Source organism: Echinops telfairi, unplaced genomic scaffold, assembly GCF_000313985.2.
Source record: "Echinops telfairi isolate 266 unplaced genomic scaffold, ASM31398v2 ScPeMD7_6;HRSCAF=24_0, whole genome shotgun sequence".
NCBI classification, from domain to species: domain Eukaryota; kingdom Metazoa; phylum Chordata; class Mammalia; order Afrosoricida; family Tenrecidae; genus Echinops; species Echinops telfairi.
The window spans coordinates 385,547-404,692 of NW_022103902.1; the positions used below are offsets into that span (position 1 = coordinate 385,547).

The 19,146-nt window shown below is 43.3% G+C and overlaps 1 protein-coding gene across 1 annotated transcript in view; it reads left to right on the forward strand.

The window, feature by feature from the left end:
• The first annotated feature begins 2,563 nt into the window (after positions 1 to 2,563).
• The window catches only part of LOC101638473 (transmembrane protein 45A), a 91,629-nt gene continuing 75,046 nt past the window's right edge, over positions 2,564 to 19,146 (forward strand). The window contains exon 1 of the mRNA XM_004706372.2: positions 2,564 to 2,606. The gene's annotated coding sequence lies outside the window, so the exon portion shown is untranslated. The remainder of the gene's footprint in view (positions 2,607 to 19,146) is intronic.

The following is a 19,146-nucleotide window of genomic DNA, read 5'->3' on the forward strand; positions in this document are numbered from 1 at the left end:
CCTTGCTGTTAGAAGGGTATGCATGCGCTTGACAATGGGATTGTCCCAATAGGTATTAAGATCTGCTGGCTGCAGCGATCTCCCAGGTCTAGCACCTCCAGAAGGCTATGGGGACCTCTATCCTGGGCTTCCTCCCAGCATGTTCAAGGATGGTCAGCCTATGTATTGCTCTCCTGACAGTCTCGTGGTTTGGTGCTGCAGTGGATGGTGCCTTTAATGCTCTGGTGTCTCCACCACTTCAAACAGGCATCTCACACATGCTCCACAGCTGGCTGTACTTTCCTGATGGTCCTGGGGGTCTCTCTTTCTTCTGAGATGCCTCATTCATATCCCTTTCGTAGTGTTCCACATCCTATTTGACTGATCTAGCCTATCCTTGGGTTGGTGTTACAAAGCTATGACTAGAAGAACCATTCCCAGTCGTTTCACTTCAGTACTCACATGCAGTGGCTCCTGAGCTTAGGAAACACCAATATTTTAGAAGGAGGTTTGCAAGCAAACCTCACCAGTCTTTGACCTGGAAATAGATCTTATCTTTATTAGCACCCAAGAAGTGCTTTCTGGAGGAGATAGTACTCCTATCTTCCAACGCTGTTTGCTCTACAGGTGCTCCTGGGGTGACCGTCTGTTAAAAAAGCTGCCTGTTTCTCTGCTTAGGAGATTGCAGAACTCAAAGACCCGTGGAAACAGTCTCCCAACACACCCCTCCCTTATTTCTAGACCATCTTCACTTGAAGCAATTTTTTGTCATGTTGACCAACCCTGTTTAATCTGCCTCACGGCACATTTAATTAAGGTCATATAGGGACAGTTCTACCGTTCTATAGGGTGACATGGGTCGGAATGGACCGCGTGGCAGTGAGTTTGGCTTTTCAAAACTATCAACAGGACTCCAAGCAGCAGGATGAGGGGGTCCTCTAGTATTGACAGCAGTCATTCCAAACCCTCTCCTGACCCCAAATGATCCTAGACTGCACCCGCGGAGCAAATCCCAGCAGGTCTGCCTTAGAAATGCAGTCGACTTCTTCTTGCTTCTGGGTTTCCTCTTTAGCCCAAGGCATTAATCGAGAAGTGGTAGCATGTATTAGGGAGTACATAGACTCTTACTTGGTACGTAAAGAAAAAAATCTAAGGTAATTCTCTAATACTAAAATCTAAGGTAATTTTATCATACTAATTGGGACAATTCTATTACTCTACCATACTACCCTTGGCTAGGGAGGTAAATAACTGTGAGAAACAATATGGTGACATCTGTCACTTGAACTAATGTAAGGAGTACATTTTGCAACACCTTTTTCTAATTGATTACCCCTCTTGTATGGAAAACTGCTGACAAGGTGTGAATAAGTAATCAGTTACCCTCCGGGACGCTAACCCAAGTAAGGAAGATTGTGCCAGTTCTGAGATATCTGCTAGTGCTGTTTAAACATGTGGTGGTCTCTTATAAACACTCTTAAGGTATGAGGCACCAAGATTTGGGGAGGAAGGTTTGTAATTCTTGGTTTACCTTTAAGAATTATAATCCTGAGATGCACCTGGGTCTCCTTGGAAAGAAGAATGTTGTTTACAACTATTTAGTTTCTCCAGGGATGCTGCATCAGCGTAGGGGAAGGACAGGGGATGCCTTGCTGGCAATGTGGTCTCTGGGCCCTCTGGTAAGCCTTAGGGTTGGTTCTCAGATAAGTTAGAATACTTGAGGCAAGAACAAGGTGTCCTTCCTGTCCAGTACACTGGTGACGTGGCATTTATTCACTTCACAAAATGACAGAACAGGAGGCAAGAGACCTTCACAGGTGTTGTCAGAGGCTTACTTTTGAGAAAGGGGAGTTGAAACCATTTTTGCTTGTCCCAATAGACTTCTTAGGCAGGTAAAAGGGAATGGCTATCAAATCGTGGTTACAGTCACAGGGGCTGTAAATCCAGCAGTCAGTTCAATATAATGTACTTGCAACAGTTTGGTAGAGCTCTTTAAATCGTTTCTCTCACGGGGTGCTTTGGAAGTACAAAATACCATTGCTGTCCTTCTCTCCTCCACAACTCCCAGTAGCTAAGGTGTTTCAGGGTGCCGCCCAAGGATGCGGTTTCCCCTTCACCTCCACAGAGTCTTTGTCTGCTCCAGTAGCTATGATCCCACCTGTTCATACCTACACCTTTTAACCAGAAGAGCTGGGTGGAAGAGGGACAAGGGAAATTTTGCAAAACTTCGACACATTATGTCCCCCACTTTGCCGACATGGGCTATTATACAAGGACTCGGTGAGCAGTGTATTCAACCAAGAGTTCATTGCTCTTATGATCTAGAACCGTGTCAGTCCAACGATTAAGTTTCAATCCCCCAGGGCTCCTTTTGAACAGGTTGTCACCTAAGGGGGGAACTAACCTGGTGGGTCAGTGCTGTGATTAAGACAGAGAGAGAAAGAGAGACATCATGCCCAAGAATAGTTAGAATAGACTCCTGGATTTTGAAAAGTGTTCTGTGTAACCCTCCACCGCTTTCCTCCAGCTCATTGCTCAGGGAAGCAGCTGAGAGGAGGCGAGTCCTCTCTGGGAGAGCTGAATTGAATAACTACACTGCTTTACTGAGCTGCGTGGGCTGTGAGGAGGTGAGAAATATCAATTCAGAAATATATACGCATGTCTTTCTTTTTAGAACGTTAAACTTACTTTGGAAATACTGGTCGATTCACCTGCAGTGGTCAGAAATAAGTGAGAGCACGTGTGGATCTTTTACTCCGGGCTCTCCCATGGGAGCGTCTTGAAATCGGCAGGACAATAGCCCAGCTAGGCTGTCGGCACTGATGCTGCCACGGGGCAGGACATTTCCATCACCATCACGGTCCCTCGTGCGGCCCTTTTGTGGTCAAAAATCTTTTCCCTCCATCACCTCGCTTCTGGAAACTGCGGATCTGTTCTCTGGTTCTACAGCTTTTGAATTTCAATGATATTATGCAAAAGACTGGATACTGTCCATACATCCTCTGTGATCCCACTTGTATCAGTATAATGCGAGCTGTAGATTCTATGTAGGAGTTATTTATCAAGTTAAGAAAGTTCCCTTCTGTTGCTATTTTTCTCAGAATTTTTATGGTGCTGAATTCTGTCCATTTAACTGCTTCTGTGTCAATAGGTATGGTCATATGATCTTTTTTTCCTTTTATGCATCCTGGTGGTGTAGTAGATTATGCATCGGGCTGCTAAGTGCAGGGTCTGCAGCTCAAAACCACGGGCTGCTCTGTGGGAAGAAGATACGGCGTTCCTTTCCTGTAAAGATTAACAGCCTGGGAAACCCAACGAGGGTAACGCTACCCGGTCCTCTAGGGTGGCTATGAACTAGAATAGACTCAATGACAGTGAGTTTCAATTTTCAAAAGTTTGACTTCAATGTGAATTCTTTTTTGTTTATACTATTTAGGGTTTATTCACTGTCGTGTGTCTGTAGGCTTATTTCTTTTGCCAAATTTAGGATAATTTCACCAATTATTTTTCAGGTAATTTTTAGCCCTACCTACTTCATTCTTCTCTTTTTTGTTCCTGGGTCCCTGATGAAGGAAACATTAAATTTTTGGTTATAATCCTACATGCTCCTGAGGGTCTGTTTTTCGAAGTTTTATTTTCTCTGTTCTTCAGATTGGTTAGTTTTTTACAGTTTTATTGGCACTTAATCCACATATACAATTCAATGTTCAATTGTTAAATCATAACAAGAAGGATTGTACAATCATTATCACGATCCATTTTAGAACATATCCCCCAAAACCCTTGTGGTAAATTGCCTTTAAAATGAATTGTATAATCACAATCAGGTCTAGTGCTCCCTGCCCCCTCTTCCCTCCCTTGTTTATTCCCCTAATTCTCTCAACCTCTGTATCTCCCACCCCGACCTCCCCTATAAACCCTTGCATCAGTTATTACCTCTAGGCATCCACTCCTTCTGTACTTGGCAAACTGGGAAATCCAACAGAAACCATAAAAAACAAAATTGAAATAAAGTGATATGGATAAAATAATAATGATGATATAAAGATAAAAATACATAATGAGTAAGAAAGGAAAGAGCATCCTCAATATTTTAAAAGCCAGGGAAGAAATTTTTGTCACACTCAAGAGATACTTGTACCTAGAACAAATCCATGTTGGGTCAGTAGGGAGGTCAATGGACCAAGTATCAAGTTCGATCCAGTATAATCAAGATTACAATGATCTCTGTCTGATAATAAGGCTGTTCAAGACCCTTGGCTGTGGCTGGTAGGGGTCTGCCAGCAGCCAGCGATTTAATCTGACTAGTTACTGTATAGATGGGTTTGGGGCTCTTACTGTCCAACACAGCCTTCTATCAATTGGGTGCTCATAATTTTAGTTCTGATACTTGTTCGTTCATCATATTTGATTATTTGACATTGTCATCTTTGGATCATACCAGCTCGTGTGCTTCTTCTGTGTGGACTTAGTTGATACCTCGCTTGGCTTGGAAGACGGTTTGAGTGTAAGCTTTTAAGACCACACACTCTTCCGACACATAGCTGAGCACCATCTGCTTTCTTCGCTACACTACGCTCTAGCACCCTGATCTTCAGTGAGCCTTTCATGAAGGCGAGTATTGAGCAGGGCCATGTGATCAGGGTAACTGGGGATTAGGGCTAGAGTCGAGGAGCCCAGAATCCGTCTCCATGTCCATGTGATGTGCACAATTCAGGTTTGCTTCGTGGCCATAATGTGACAACGTCAAAACCCCATAAGACCAACTCCACCAATAACAGCAACAAGCAAACCAGCAAACAAACAAACAGGAAAACAAAACATGTGAAAGCAGAAAAACAAAAACTCGTGGAAACAGAAAAGTGCAACATTGTCCATCATCCCCCTGGGGTATACGGCACCTATAACATTGTCAATTTTCCCAGTGACATAGCACCCTGGATACTGTCGGTATGAAGAGCCTCTGCCAGTACATTTCCACCTTGAGCCGAAGCCCGTGAGTTGTTGCTCTACACAGTTCGACCTCCCATTGGATTGAGCTCTATTTACCCAAAGTATGGCGATTTGTGCCAGGGGGAACTTGTGCCCTGGCTAGCCGATAGAAACCTGTCATATCACTGCGAGGTGATTCTGGGTCCCTACCCATTGGACACCCAACAAGCTGGGGGTCCCCCTAAGATTCAATGACCAACACTGCCACAGTCCCGGGTCAGCCAATTTCTGCTTCCTCAATCTAAGGGTGCAGGCAACTTTGAGTTAGGGTTCAGTTCATTCAGTCTGGCGACTATGGTAAGTTCCTTCTGTTTTAGCCTGTGTTATACCATGCTGCCTGCAAAGTTAGCTTCCACAATCATCATGGTGCTTAGTCTATGGCGTGGTTCACTGAAGGTTGGATAGAAATTCATAATGTCTACCCAGGAACATAAATTCTGGCTCATTGTCACCCTAGATTTCCCACAATCATTGCTTAGCATCCCTTACCAATGTAAGACTACTTTCCCCCAATCACCTGTTACACCCACCCAGAACTATCAGCATCTTCTCCAAAATGTGGATGGTCCCCTCCACTAGTCTTACCTGGATTTTTCTGGCAAGATTCTCTTTCCATTCTGGTGGAGGGCCCATTGATTTGCCCCAGCCTTGTGTGGATGTCCTATAGCCTCAAGTGCATGGTCACCTTCCATTTCCCCAACTCTTGAAGGAATGACCCCAGGCAATGTGAGGTCTCCTCCTAAAGGGAGGTGATGATGGCTCATGGCCAGTAGATAGCCTTCTCTCCTTTTGTTCAAGAATTGGTTTTCAATATATGCTTGATTGGTGTCTCTTCTTATACTAGTGGACTCATACAATACTTGTCCTTTTGTGACTGGCTTGCTCTACTCAGCATAATGGTTTCCAGGCCCTTCCATGTCATGCTTGCATCACTGTGTTAAGAGATGCATAGTATTCCACTGTGTGTATGCACCATAGTTTCTTTATCCATTCTTCCACTGTTGGGCATTTGAGCTGCTTCCAGTTTCCTGCTATTGTGAAATGTGCTGCTATGAACATGGGAGAACATACCTCCACTCCTGTTGTGTCTCTTATTTTTTTTGAGTATATATCTAATAGTGGTTTTGCTGGATCTGATGGGATTTCAATTCCCAGTTGGTTTAAGTATTGCCATATAGTTTTCCGCCGTGGCTGTAGATACTTACAAGTCTACCAACAGTGTATACAAGTCATAATCTTTCCTCATCCTCTTCAACATTTGTTGTTTCTGTTTGGTTGGTCTTTTGAGGGGAAGGGCTAGCATTGTGGATGTAAAGTGGTATCTCATTGTGGTTTTAATTTGCATCTCCCTTATGGTTAGTGATCAAGAGCATTTTTTCATGTGTTTGCTAGCCATTTGTACTTCATTTTTGGTGTACTGTCTGTTCATGTCTTTTACCCAATTCTTAATTGGGCCTCTTGTTATTTTCTTGTGGAGCTTTTGTAGAGTGTTGTGTATTTTGGTAATTAGCCCTTTGTCTGATGTCTCTTTGGTACAAATTTTTCCAGATTGGGTAACTTACATTGTTTTATTATTCAATGCATTGATTCTTTTTCTCTATTCCCCCAATTCCATTCGATTATTATAATATTTCTTTGCTGAAGCTTTACATGTTTTTGTTTCAAGTGTTCATCATTCTTCATTGAAGCATATTTATGATTGCTGCTTCAAAATATTTGTTATATCATTCTAATATCTCTGTCATTTTAATGCTGACATTTGTTGATTGCCTTTCTAGTTAAGTTTGATATTTTCTTGGGCTTTGATATTATGGGTGATTTGTTGATAGAAACCTGAACATTTCAGGTATATGTTGTCAGGCTCTACATCTTCTAGGAACTGGATTCTGTGTTAACTGGCTTTCTAGGAAGTCACTTCAGGAGGGGAAGAAGTCACCATGCCACTGCCAGCTGAAAACAGAAGCTCAGGTCCACCACATAGCCCCCATTGATGCCTGAGAAAGATGCACTCCTTTTTACTGTTAAAGGGGAGTGTTGGGAGTCTAACTCCCTACTAGGTCGATGCTGATACGTCCCTGGATGTATGGGGTAGAAATAACTTCTTATTGTTTTCTATGTCCAATTACATCCTTGGCACGCTGCCTGTGGAGATGGAAGTCAAGGCTTCTTACCTAGCCTACACCAATTCCCTTCTCCCACCCCCAACCCCCCTCATGCTAGACTCAGTTGGAGTACCTCATTATAGCCTGTTTTGGTTGGAAGTCTAGGCTTCCTACTCAGACTTTGCTGTTGTACTTGTGGATGAGGGCCACGCTTTTCTGTGGTGTTTGGCTGACCAACAGTTATTATGCAGCTTCCATCGGGTTGTTTGCCTAGAGAGAGTACAATTTTGTTTTGGTTTATCTGTTGATATTTTTGGGTTGTCACCTGATTTAGATCTATATCTGGAGTATTTTTGTTCCCTGTCATCAAGTTGGTCCTTGATTCAGGACATCCTCATCCACCACAGAGCAAAGCACCACTTGGTCCTGTACTACTTTCCTCATCCGTTGTGGATCAGGTGGTTGGGATACAAACTGTTTTCACTGGCTGATTTTGGAAGTAGATTCGAGTTCGTCTTAGTCCATCTGTGCCGAAACCTGTCTAGCACCATAGCAGCACACAAGTGTCCATTGAGAGACAGGGGGTGACTATGCATGAGGTGCATTGGCCAGGAGTCAAATCTTGTTCTGGAGGTGAGTGGTCCAAATCTGGATAACAGATTCTTCCTCAGTTGAGCCTCCAGATGAGAGGACAGCTTAACTGACAACCCAAATATGGGTTCTGTGAGTCACAGCCAATTCAATGGGAGGAGGTTTTGATTTTAAAAGAGCCCTTTAGCTGACAGCTAGAGAAATGTAGGGCCTCGGTGCAAAGAGCTGGACTCTGCTGAGGGGCTGGGCAGCAGACGCGTCCCCAATGGAGCCTCCAGATGAGAAGACAGCCTAACTGACGCCGTGACTGCATTGGACCCACTTAAGCTGTGTCTGGACATGTGACCCTCAGAAACCATGGAATAATACATGGGCACTGTTTTAAGTCACTATGGTTGTGTGATGATGTCACACAGCAACAGATACACCAGCAAACAGAACCTCATCTAGAGCATGAAGGCTTTGGATATGTGTGGTAGTTATATAATCTCGTGTCAATTTGAGGATTAAAAAAAAAGTGAAGGACTGGAGTCTAGCCTGCCAATCAGGTCACAGCCTGATGATGCCTCCTTGCGGGCACGGCCTTCTCATGAGGATTCTGGGACCTTCCGCCCTCTCTCTGCCTTGGTATCCCTGTTGGCAAGTCCTGGGAGACTTGCTGAGTCCTGCTTCCCTTCCTGTGGACAAGCCACATGGAGTCACACTGATGGCAGCCAGAGCTCTGGAGATGCCACCATTGCATTGGGCCCACAAGACTTTACACCCACTGGCCTGTGATCTTCCTGCATTTGGCATCATTGCATATGACTGTACTGTCTGAAGAGTGATTTATAGACTAGTGATTTATGGATATATGGGCTAATATCAGCTTTACAGACTTGATATGAACTTGGATGGGATGTTTTCTCAATATCATTTTATATCAACTGCCCTTTGATACAAAGTTCTTTCTTACACATATATGAGTATCTATGGATTTATTTCTCTAGTCAACCCAGACTAACACAGACATCTGAAAGTAGAGCCATCTGAAGGTAGAGATACCCACATTACATCCTGACTGATGGCAAGTGGCCTGAGAGTTTATGTACCAATGCAGGAGTACAGCAAACGTGGATTGGAGACTTTTGTGGCATGCTAAGACAGGCTTCTCTGGGTTAGGTATCCTCAACCAACAGAAGTAAGTATTCTATCTACTTCAAAAGGGGGCTGTAATCATGAAATAGGACAAGGTAAGTGCGGCTGTTTAGTACAAGGCCTGATATCTGCCATGTTAAGTGGCCCAGGAAATGTGGCTTTTGTCATGTAAGATGTCAATTAAATCATGTTTCTTGCTAACACCTACAAATAATAATGGTATTTAATTGGCAGGCCTCATCCCTCACATTTTCCCCTGCCTATCTCCCCTCCCCACAACTGGTCCACCCTCATGTCTCAGCCACCACTGAACAAAGCAACATTTCTCATTTTCCCACAGCTACCACTAGCCCTCAAAACCCAACTCAATCTAACTGAATCTGTCTAAACACTCCCCTACCAAACTCTGGGCTTTTCCACAGAAACCACCACTTTCTGGTTAATGAAGACTTAAGGGAAGAATTCATGTAAAATGTGATCCCAAACTCCAGAATACCTGTCCCCAAGAAGCAGGCCTTTGAACCCAGTTATTTATTCTCTAGAGAAAGTGAGGAAAGAGATGTCTCAAGACACAGTCTGAAAGCCGCTCTGTGTCCACTCAAGGACTCCCTCAGTGCAAGAGGACTTTGTTCTATTAAACTGGCATTCCATGATGCTTACCTTCCGGCCATGATCGCTGAAGACAATGTGGGTGCATAAGCAAATATGAAGAAAGCTGACGGAGCCCAGCTATCAAAAGATATAGCACCTGGGGTCTTAAAGGCTTGAAGGTAAACAAGTGGCCATTTAGCTCAGAAGCAGCAAAGCTCACATGGAAGAAGCACACCAGCCTGTGTGATCACAAGGTGCTGAAGGGATCAGTTATGAGGCATCAAAGAGCAAAAAATAGTATCATTGTGAATGCGGGTGAGTGCAGATTGGGGATCCAAAGCCCATCTGCAGGGAACTGGACATCCCCTTACAGAATGGTCTCAGGGAGGAGACGAGCCAGTCAGGGTACAGCGTAGCAATGATGAAACATACAACTTTCCTCTAGTTCCTAAATGCACCCCTCCGCCCCCACTATTATGATCTCAATTCTACCTTACAAATATGGCTAGACCAGAGGATGTACACTGGTACAGATAGGATCTGGAAACACAGGGAATCCGGGACAGATGATCCCTTCAGGACCAGTGGTAAGAGTGGCGATACTGGGAGGATGGAGGAAGAGTGGGGTGGAGAGGGGAACTGATTACAAGGATCTACATATAACCTCTTCCCTGGGGGATGGACAACAGAAAAGTGGGGGAAGGGAGATGTCAAGACAGTGCAAGATATGACAAAATAATAATTTATAAATTATCAAGGGTTCATGAGGGAGGCGGGAGCCGGGAAGTAGTGGGGAAAATGAAGAGCTGTTGCCAATGGCTTAAGTGCAGAGCAAATGTTTTGAGAATGATGAGGGCAACGAATGTACAAATGTGCTTTACACAATTGATGTATGTATGGATTGTGATAAGAGTTGTATGAGCCCCAATGAAATGATTTAAAAAACGAAAGAAAGAAAGCCCTTCTGTGGCCATAGCAGTGGGGCCGCCGAGCCCCTTCCAATCCCAAATGCAGGGGGGCTAAACTGAATGCCAGGTGCACCATAACTTCATCTCAAGCACGGATTGAAATCAATCAGCTTAAACAAACCAACATAATTACCTAAAAGAACGCGCAGCACAGGACCAGGGCAAGGGCGATCCCTGGTGTCCAACAACACCCCATATTCCTGGGCCCCAGCTCCCCTCTTGGGTCTGTCACTGCCTCCCAGTGCCACATCAGCGCCCACACTGCACTTCCAGGTTCCTGCCAGGATGCAGATGGGCAGCCAGGGGCTGACACAGGCCAGAGGCTGGTCGGAGTGGCGGGCCAGTGGCCCAATTGGCTGCAAATGAGCTTCAGCAGCTACAGCTGAAGCGTGTGCTCAGCCTGGGAACGAGATGAGGCACAGCTGGACAGCTGCTCCGGGAAGCCGCGCGGCCCCTTTGCGGGCTGGACGTCAGCCGGGCACGTCCCCCACGTCCTCTCCTCCTAGCCACTTACTAACTTTCCCACAGAGGCCACCAGACTCAAGTTTAAAACTGTTGCCTCCCTCTGTTGCGTGATGGGGCCAAATCCCATCCAACACCGTTTAGCTTTCACGGGGCTGTGAGTCAAAAGAACAGAAACGGCAACAACAGAAGCCCGGTCGCTGTCGGGTTTTAAGTTGGCAGAGAGGAAAACAGTGCTCAGTAAACACACCGAGTTGGGTAAGTTTGGGATACGAGTGAAAAACGTGTTTCCTCCGCTGTGATCTCTACTGTTTTAACCCTGCATCTTCTCGGTTCTTGGCTTGCCCTCCTCTTAATGAAGGGAAGACAAAACAGAAAAATATTGATTCCTGCCATAAGCTGCGCAGAACCTCGGCTTCTGTCTCCTATGCTTTGTTAGCAAAGTTTATTTTATTTTTGATCATCTCTTTGAAATGTAACATTTCCTGGGAACAGAGGTTTGACGAATTTCCTGTTTAAGCCTCTCCTAGTTCCAAAGTTAAGTCTACTGACAAATTTGTTTTTCTCTTCTCTCTGTGCGAAGAGCGGCGCATATATTTGTAAAGTTGGTATCTTTAACCATCCACCACCCCCATGCCGTTTTTAAATAGAGGATTGAAGAAACTACCTGATGTATTCAGAATTAACAAAAAGTTTCCTACTAATGGAATAGTTAATACTACATTACTTAAAAACCTGATTGTATAGCTAGTTGCTGGATTTTTTCACCCAAATTCAAATGTGGTTGTAACCCGTGTATACTGTTTCTACAGTCGCATAGCTATAGTCGGAGGTCCACGTATCTTTATGTGTCAGAACATACATTTCACAAGTGACAGACTACTCTCTATGCACAATAACCTTATGATTGTGTTAAATCCATGATTCTACCAAAATATCACTCAAGGTGATTGCTGGTATATGTGTAAACTTGCAGATGACTCTGGTATATATTTTAGGATTTAGAAACAGAAACGATGGAAAATGTTTGAATTGGGTAAATGACTAGAGGCCCATTCCTTAAAAAACATCTATAATTCCCTCTTAAACACACTGAATTTGAGACATTTGTCATAAGTTACTTACAGTCATGGGGGGGTCTGGGAAAAATTGACCTCCGATTTCTGGCTCAGAAAGCAATAAGTGAGAAAATGGTGATATAATAATGTCTTCAGAATGTGTGTTTGATTCAGAAAAGCAATGGGTAGAGTGGGCCCAACAGCTGAAGTGGTTTTCAGGGATGCAGGGTTGGAAGAAGTATTGCAAAGAAGCAACACAAAGAGTGAACATAAGAGCTCATAATGCTACAATAAAGGCACACCCGGGGCATAACAGGTTATGAATCGGACTGCCAGACTCAAGATCAGGAGTTCAAAACCACCAGCCCTTTCTCAGGGCAAAAAGGAGGCATTCTGCTCCTGTAAAGTTTCAGTCTTGGAAAACCCACAGGGGCAGTTCTACACCACTCGGTCCTATAGGGTCACTAACTTGAGGCTCAAACTCCCTCTCTATCATGCAGATGATAGTTGTCTTGAAAAACAAGTGAGTTAACCTACATTAAACACTTAGAATAGTTTCTGGACGACAGTTAGCCTTTGTTGTTCTTGCTCCTCTTTGCCCTCCTCCCTAGCTCCCCCTGCTGCTTATCAGTGTCCCCAGCTGCCACTCTGATCTCTGCCAGCAACCGGTGTTTGCTGAGTGCTGGCTACCTGCTAGCCGGGCACTGTGAGAGGCTGTAAGAAGAGAGCCGCTTAGGCAGGAGTGAACTTTATTATGTTCCTTAAGAAGCTCTAAAAGGTCTGGGGGACTGGAGATGAAAAGGCCATCTTTTTTTTTTGTTTTTTTGTAGTTAGTTCAAGGATCGTTTGTTGGACTTTAGGAGTGTTTTCCAGTCCAGTCTGTTGGGGCACCTCGCCCTAGCCCCAAAGTCCACCTTCAACATTCCCTGCCGCTCCATTCCCTTGCTGTTCCGCAGCACTCCCCCAGTGTTTTGCCTCGGTGTGGCAGGATCCGATGGGGTGCAATTCCCACACTGTGTCTCGGGTGTTGTCCCCCACAGGGCCATGGGCCAGTGAGGGGCGTTATGTCTCATAGGGGGGCTGGCCATGTGGTGCTCTCTGTGGACTGGGTACTCTAATTGGGGTCATCGTCCTCAAGGTCTGGTGGGCCAGGATGTGCTCCAGTTTCTCCTCCACCCCCTTGGAGGAAGCAGAGACAGGAATGCTCCATAAAAGCAAAGATACTGAGTTAGTTAATTGTGCCAGCCTGGCCGATAATCACATGTGGGGCTAATTGAAAGGCGGAGGGATAAATGGGTGGTGAAGCCTTGCCTTTCTAGCTCTCGGGTCTGGTTAGATTTCACATCAACTTGAACCTGTGTGGAAAATACAGGGGTGGAGTCCAACTTATCAATAAGATCATAGCCTGATAGGGTCTTCTTGGGGTGTGGTCTTTTTATATAAGAACACTAAGAAATTCTTTCTCAGAAATAGAAAGCAAAGCACATTTGTTGATGTAAAAATAGAGGCACATACACATGTAAATATATTTATATAAAATGATAGGATATAGGTCTATGTACATATATTTATATGTTAAGTATTAAGGTAGCAGATGGACATTTGGTTTCTACTCAAGGCCCCCTTAACATAAGGACTCTTTGTTCTAATAGCCTGGCATTCTGTGATGCTCACTTTGCCAATACTATTGCTGAAGACAAAGCGTATGCATAAGCCAATGTGGTGAAGAAAGCTGACTGTGCCCGGCTATTACAAGATCTGGGGTCTTTAATGCTTGGAGTAATGGGAGGAGTGATACCATGAATGTAGGGGAAAGGTGTGAGAAGGGTGATAAAGAGGAAACTGATTGAAATTATCTACATGACACCCCCCCACCACACTGTGGACAGACAATAGAAATGTGGGTGAAGGGAGACAGCAGGCAGTGTTAGACATGAAAATAATAATTTATAACTTATCAAGGTTTCACAAGGGTGGGAGGGAATAAAGAGGAGCTGATGTCAAAGGCTCAAGTAGAAAGAAAATATTTTGAAATTCTTTCTTTCTGCCCCTTCAATTTCTTGCTCACTGGGTCTCTTGTGTCTGCCTGTGGGCTGCTAACCTTGGGAGCTATTGGTACTCTGCCATGCCCTTACTGACCTTGGATCAATGAGACCCTGCACCCACCAGACTATGACCTCCCTGCTTCCCACGTCACCTTTCTGCGTCATTGGCCTGCTGCTATGTGAGGCTAAGCGGGCTCCAGCTCACGTCAGACTTGAGCTGGCCTGGCCTGAGATGGCTTCATGATATAAAGCTTCTTTTCTTTCTTTTTAATGAAGTTCCTTCTTAAACACTTATGACTGTCGCTGGTATTGTTTCTCTAGAAAATCCATCCTGACACATAATTTATTTCATTTGCTTTAGCTATTCTGTGTTCAAGAGCAGGTTTCAGAGTGTCTTCTTGTGTCCATTTATGTCTTCTTTGTCGTTTTTAACAATGTTTTGCTTTCTTCACGTATGATGCACTAGCTCCTCAGGTGTCTGTCACTAGTGTGCAGTGAGTCAAATCTCACTTTCAGCTGTTCTCTAGATTCAGATGGGATATACTTAGGGTCATAGTTTGGTGTCTATGAACGTGCGATCGTGTTCTTCAGCTTCAACCTGAACTTTCATATGAACCGATGGCCTGTTTCACAGTTAGTCTCACACCCCTTTGACTGCTAAAACTGAGCTGCTCTATAATCTCTTCCCATAGATGTAGTCAAATGGTTCCTGTGTGTTCCACCTGGAGAAATTGATGTGTTTAGAGGGCATTTATGTTGTAGAAAAAAGGTATTTGCAATGAAGAAGTCATTGCAAAATTCTGTCATACAATCTCTAGCTTAATTTCTATCACCAAGACCATATTTTCCAATTATTGTTTCTTTTCATTTCTGATTTTATATTCCAATCACTATAGTTATCAATGCATCTTGATTGCATATTTGATCAATATCAAATTGAAAAAGTAGAATTTTTCAATGGATTCATCACTGGCTTTAGTGGTAGGTGCTTGCATTTGAATAATAATTGTATTAAGTGGACTTCCTTGTAGGTACATAGATATTACCCTAACACAGATAGCATTGTAATTCCTGAATTGATCAACAGTGAAATGCTGAAATATTTTTGGATGATGTTGTTCCCAGCATAGTAAAGCATATGACTGACACAAAATGACCAATGCTGTTAGCTCACTAATGCCTGAGACATCGATCTTAATGTATTCCATTTAATATTTGATGGTTTCCACTTTTCCTAGATTTATATTGCACATTCTGGTTTTTAGGAGAGGCCTGCAGTTCTCTCTCATTTTGAGTCGTGCCCCGTCAGCGAAGGAAGGCTCTGACTGCTTTCTCTATCGTGTCATTTTGATAAACTCTACTTTGAGAAGGCAGCTCATCTTCAGACACATGTGAGCGCCTTTGTAGCTGGGGCTCATCTGCTGCCACTGGCTCTGAAATGTTCCGCTCCTGTTCTGGAGCTTTTCAGTGACTGATCCTTTAGAAGGGAACAGTCTGTTTATTCCTTCTTTGTGGCTTGTTCCTAGTCTGGAAGCTCTTCTGAAACCTGTTCGCCGTGGTTGAGCCTGCTGGTATTCGCAGTACGATGGCGTTGTTTCCAGTGTCATAATAATGTGCATGCCACCACAGTACTACAAACTGGAAGATAAGTTAAGGACTGCTTATGGCCCCACCTTAAGAGGCAGTTTTCCCCAGGAAAGTTTACTGTCTGTCGAGTGATAATATATAGCTGGAAAATTCATGTGAAGCATTTAGCATAGTGCCTAGCTCATAGCAAAATCTATACATCTAAGCAATTGATTTTAATCAAGCATTATAAATGCTTTCTATATGATATAATTAGCATAGCACGATATGCAGCCTTTGTATAAAAACATTAAGTTATTCTCTTTTTATTGAACATTTAACTTTGTTTTAGGTGAAAGTTTATAGAGCAAATTTAAGTTTCTCCCTATTTAGTAAATTATTCACAAATTGTCCTGTGACATTGGTTGATGTCCCTCCAATGTGCCAGTACTCTCCTCATTTGTAGTCTTGCCTTTCCTGTCTCCATCCCTCCAGCTTCTCTTCCCCTCCTGCCATCTCATCTTGGTTTTCGGATAAATGCTACCTCTTTTGTCTCAAATCCTTTACGGTTGTAAGAAGGACATTCCTCACAGGTGGAATTGTTTACTTCATAGGCCAATCTATTGTGTGGTTCAAAGGTCACCTTTGGGAGTGGTTTCAGTTCCAGGCTAAGAGGATGTCTTACAATAGTTGGCTCAGTCGTTCCTCCAGTCTCTAAGAGTCTTAACATTAAACATTTTAATTTAAATTAAAAAAAAAAGAATTTGAGTTTTGTTCTGCACGTTCTCTTCTGTCCAGGACCTTCTGTTGTGTGTCTGGTCAAAGTGAATGGTTGTGGTAGCTGGACACTATCTAATTCTTCTGGCCTTAGGCTAGAGCAGGCTGTCATTTATGTGGGCCATTAGTCCTGTGGACTAATTACTTCCTTGAATATTTTTGTTTTTTTGCTCTCTTTTGCTCGAGGTGAGACAGATCAATAGTTGTATCTTAGATGGTCACTTACAGCTTTAAAACCTCAGATTCTACTCACTAAACTAGGAAGGAGAACATTATCTTTATAAACAATATGTCAGCTGACCTAGATGTCCCCCAAGACTATGGTTTCTATCCTTGAAGCTCAGTTTTTTAGTCTCCCAAAGTGTTTGACTATGTCTATGAATATTCCATAACTATGTCCATTATGTTATTTATGAGCCTTTTAATAGAAAATATTAATTTAGCCTTGACTTATTTTTAAAGTTTTGCTCAAGGTGCTAATCCCCACCCTCCACCCATATAATTAGTAAAAACTTCTACTCTTTGTAGTGTCTGGTCCTTCCATGGAAGGAAAATTATGACTGTAGTGAAAGATCATTGGCGGCTGATAGAGCCTTTCTATTCCTCCTTCTCTTATTCTTATCTTTTTTAGGCTTTTAGATGAAAAGTAATGCATTGTCTGGGTGTGGTAGGTAAGGCTATCATAACAAAATACAAGAAGCGAATGGCTTTAAAGAGCAAAAATTCATTCTCGGTTTCTGGAGGTTAGAAGTCCAAATCAGGGTGTTAGGCTGTGCCAATTCAGTGACTTCTTCACTCACTCACTGGCTGACATAGGGTCAATACTGACTCATAGGGACCCCCTGTGCGTTTCTGAGACAGTAACTGTTTACCGGAGTAGAAGGCTCCATCTTTCTCCCTCAAAACTGCTGGTGGATTTGAATTACCGACCAAGAGAATTGCAGTGTGATGTATAAACACTACACCACCAGGGCTTCATCAGTGACACCTTAGAAGACAGTAAGATCTTTCCCTCATGCCACCTGCCATGATTTCTGAGTAGACTTTGCCTCTCAGGTACCATGAACTGTCTTAAGTGGTTAAAGGTCTAGAAGCTTTCTTCCTTTCTTAATTTAATGTCCTTATTAAAAATGCTACAGTCCGTGGTTTAGTTCTCCCTGGTAAAGTGGCCCAGGAAGAGTCAGGCGACACTTTTATTTTTATAATAGCTTTATTGACACATCTCACACATTCCAATATATCCATTCACATACAATTTTGTTGTTCAGTTTTATCAGGTGGGGTTATACAATCAATCATCAATGCTATCAGCTCCCCCTCCCCCCAACTTTTTCCTTACTTAGAGAACCATTGTTTCTGTCATTGTCTCTGATGGGTCATCTGTCTTGATTTCATTTACTGAGGGATCTTGACTATACAAATGAACATACACAAATCTAACATGATTAATGAGGTGAGACATACAAAAACCTTAATGGTATGCATAGGAAGCATTAAGGAGCTAGAGGGTAGTGGTGTGGTTCATAAGTGCCATAAGTTCACAAGTGCAGCAGCACTCTGGATTTATCCTCCGTGGTGTATGGCTGCTCCGAAACGGACTGTCCCATTATCCTCTAGGTAGATTTGGTTCTCTGTTGCCTCCATGCCCCTCACATTCAGTTGGTTGTATGTTTTTGAACTTCTGATACCTCTTCCTGTCAACCCTCAGGGTCACACAGGCTGGTGTGCTTCTTCCATGTAGGTTTTGTTGCTTCTCTGCTAGATGGCCACTTGTTTAATTATAAGCCATTAAAACCCCAGATGCTATATCTTTTAATATCCAGCACTATCAGCTTCCTTCACCATATTTGCTTATGCACCCATTTGGTCTTCAGCAATAGTGTCAGGAAGGTGAGTATCATCCAATGACACATTATTAGAAAAATGCATTCTTGTACTGAGGCAAGATTTAAGTAGAAGCCCAAAGTCCACCTCCTTCCTTATAATATATATATATTTATGTATATATAAACAAATATATCTTTATATGTATGTTTTCCCACCTAACCCACTGTTAAGTTTACCCATCAATCACCTTTCAGTAATACCTCTCAGATAACATTCAATTGTTCAAACACGACCAGAAAAGCTACACACTCCTCACTGTCAACTTTAGAATACTTACTATTCACTTGTATTGTCATTTAAAAAAAAATCATTTTATTAGGGGCTCATACAACTCTTATCACAATCCATACATACATCAATTGTGTCAAGCATCATCATTCTCAAAACACCTGCTTTCTACTTGAGCCCTTGGTATCAGCTCCTCATTTGTTCCCTTCCCTCCCCGGTCCCCCTTCCCCACCGAACCCTTGATAATTTATAAATTATTATTATTTTGTCATATCTTACACCATCCGACATCTCCTTCACCCACTTCTGCACTGTCCGTCCTCCAGGGAGGAGGTTATATGTGGACCTTGTAATCTGTTCCACCTTTCTCCTTCACCTTCCCTCCACCCTCCCGATATTGCCACTCTTACCACTGGTCCTAAGGTAGAATTGGGATCATGATAGTGGGGGCGGGGGAGGAAGCATTCTAGAACTAGAGGAATATTGTATATTTCTTCATTGCTACACTGCACCCTAACTGGCTCATCTCCTCCCCGCAGCCCTTCTGCAAGGGGGTGTCCAATTTCCCACAGATGGGCCCTGGGTTGATGAGGGGGAAATAGATCTATGTACATATATTTATAAGTTGAGTATTAAGAAAACAGATGGACAGTGGGCCCCTGCACAAGTACTCCCTCAACACGAGAACACTTTGTTCTAACAATTCGGCAGTCTGAGATGCTCACCTGCCTGGCATAATCGCTGAAGACAATGGGTGCACAAG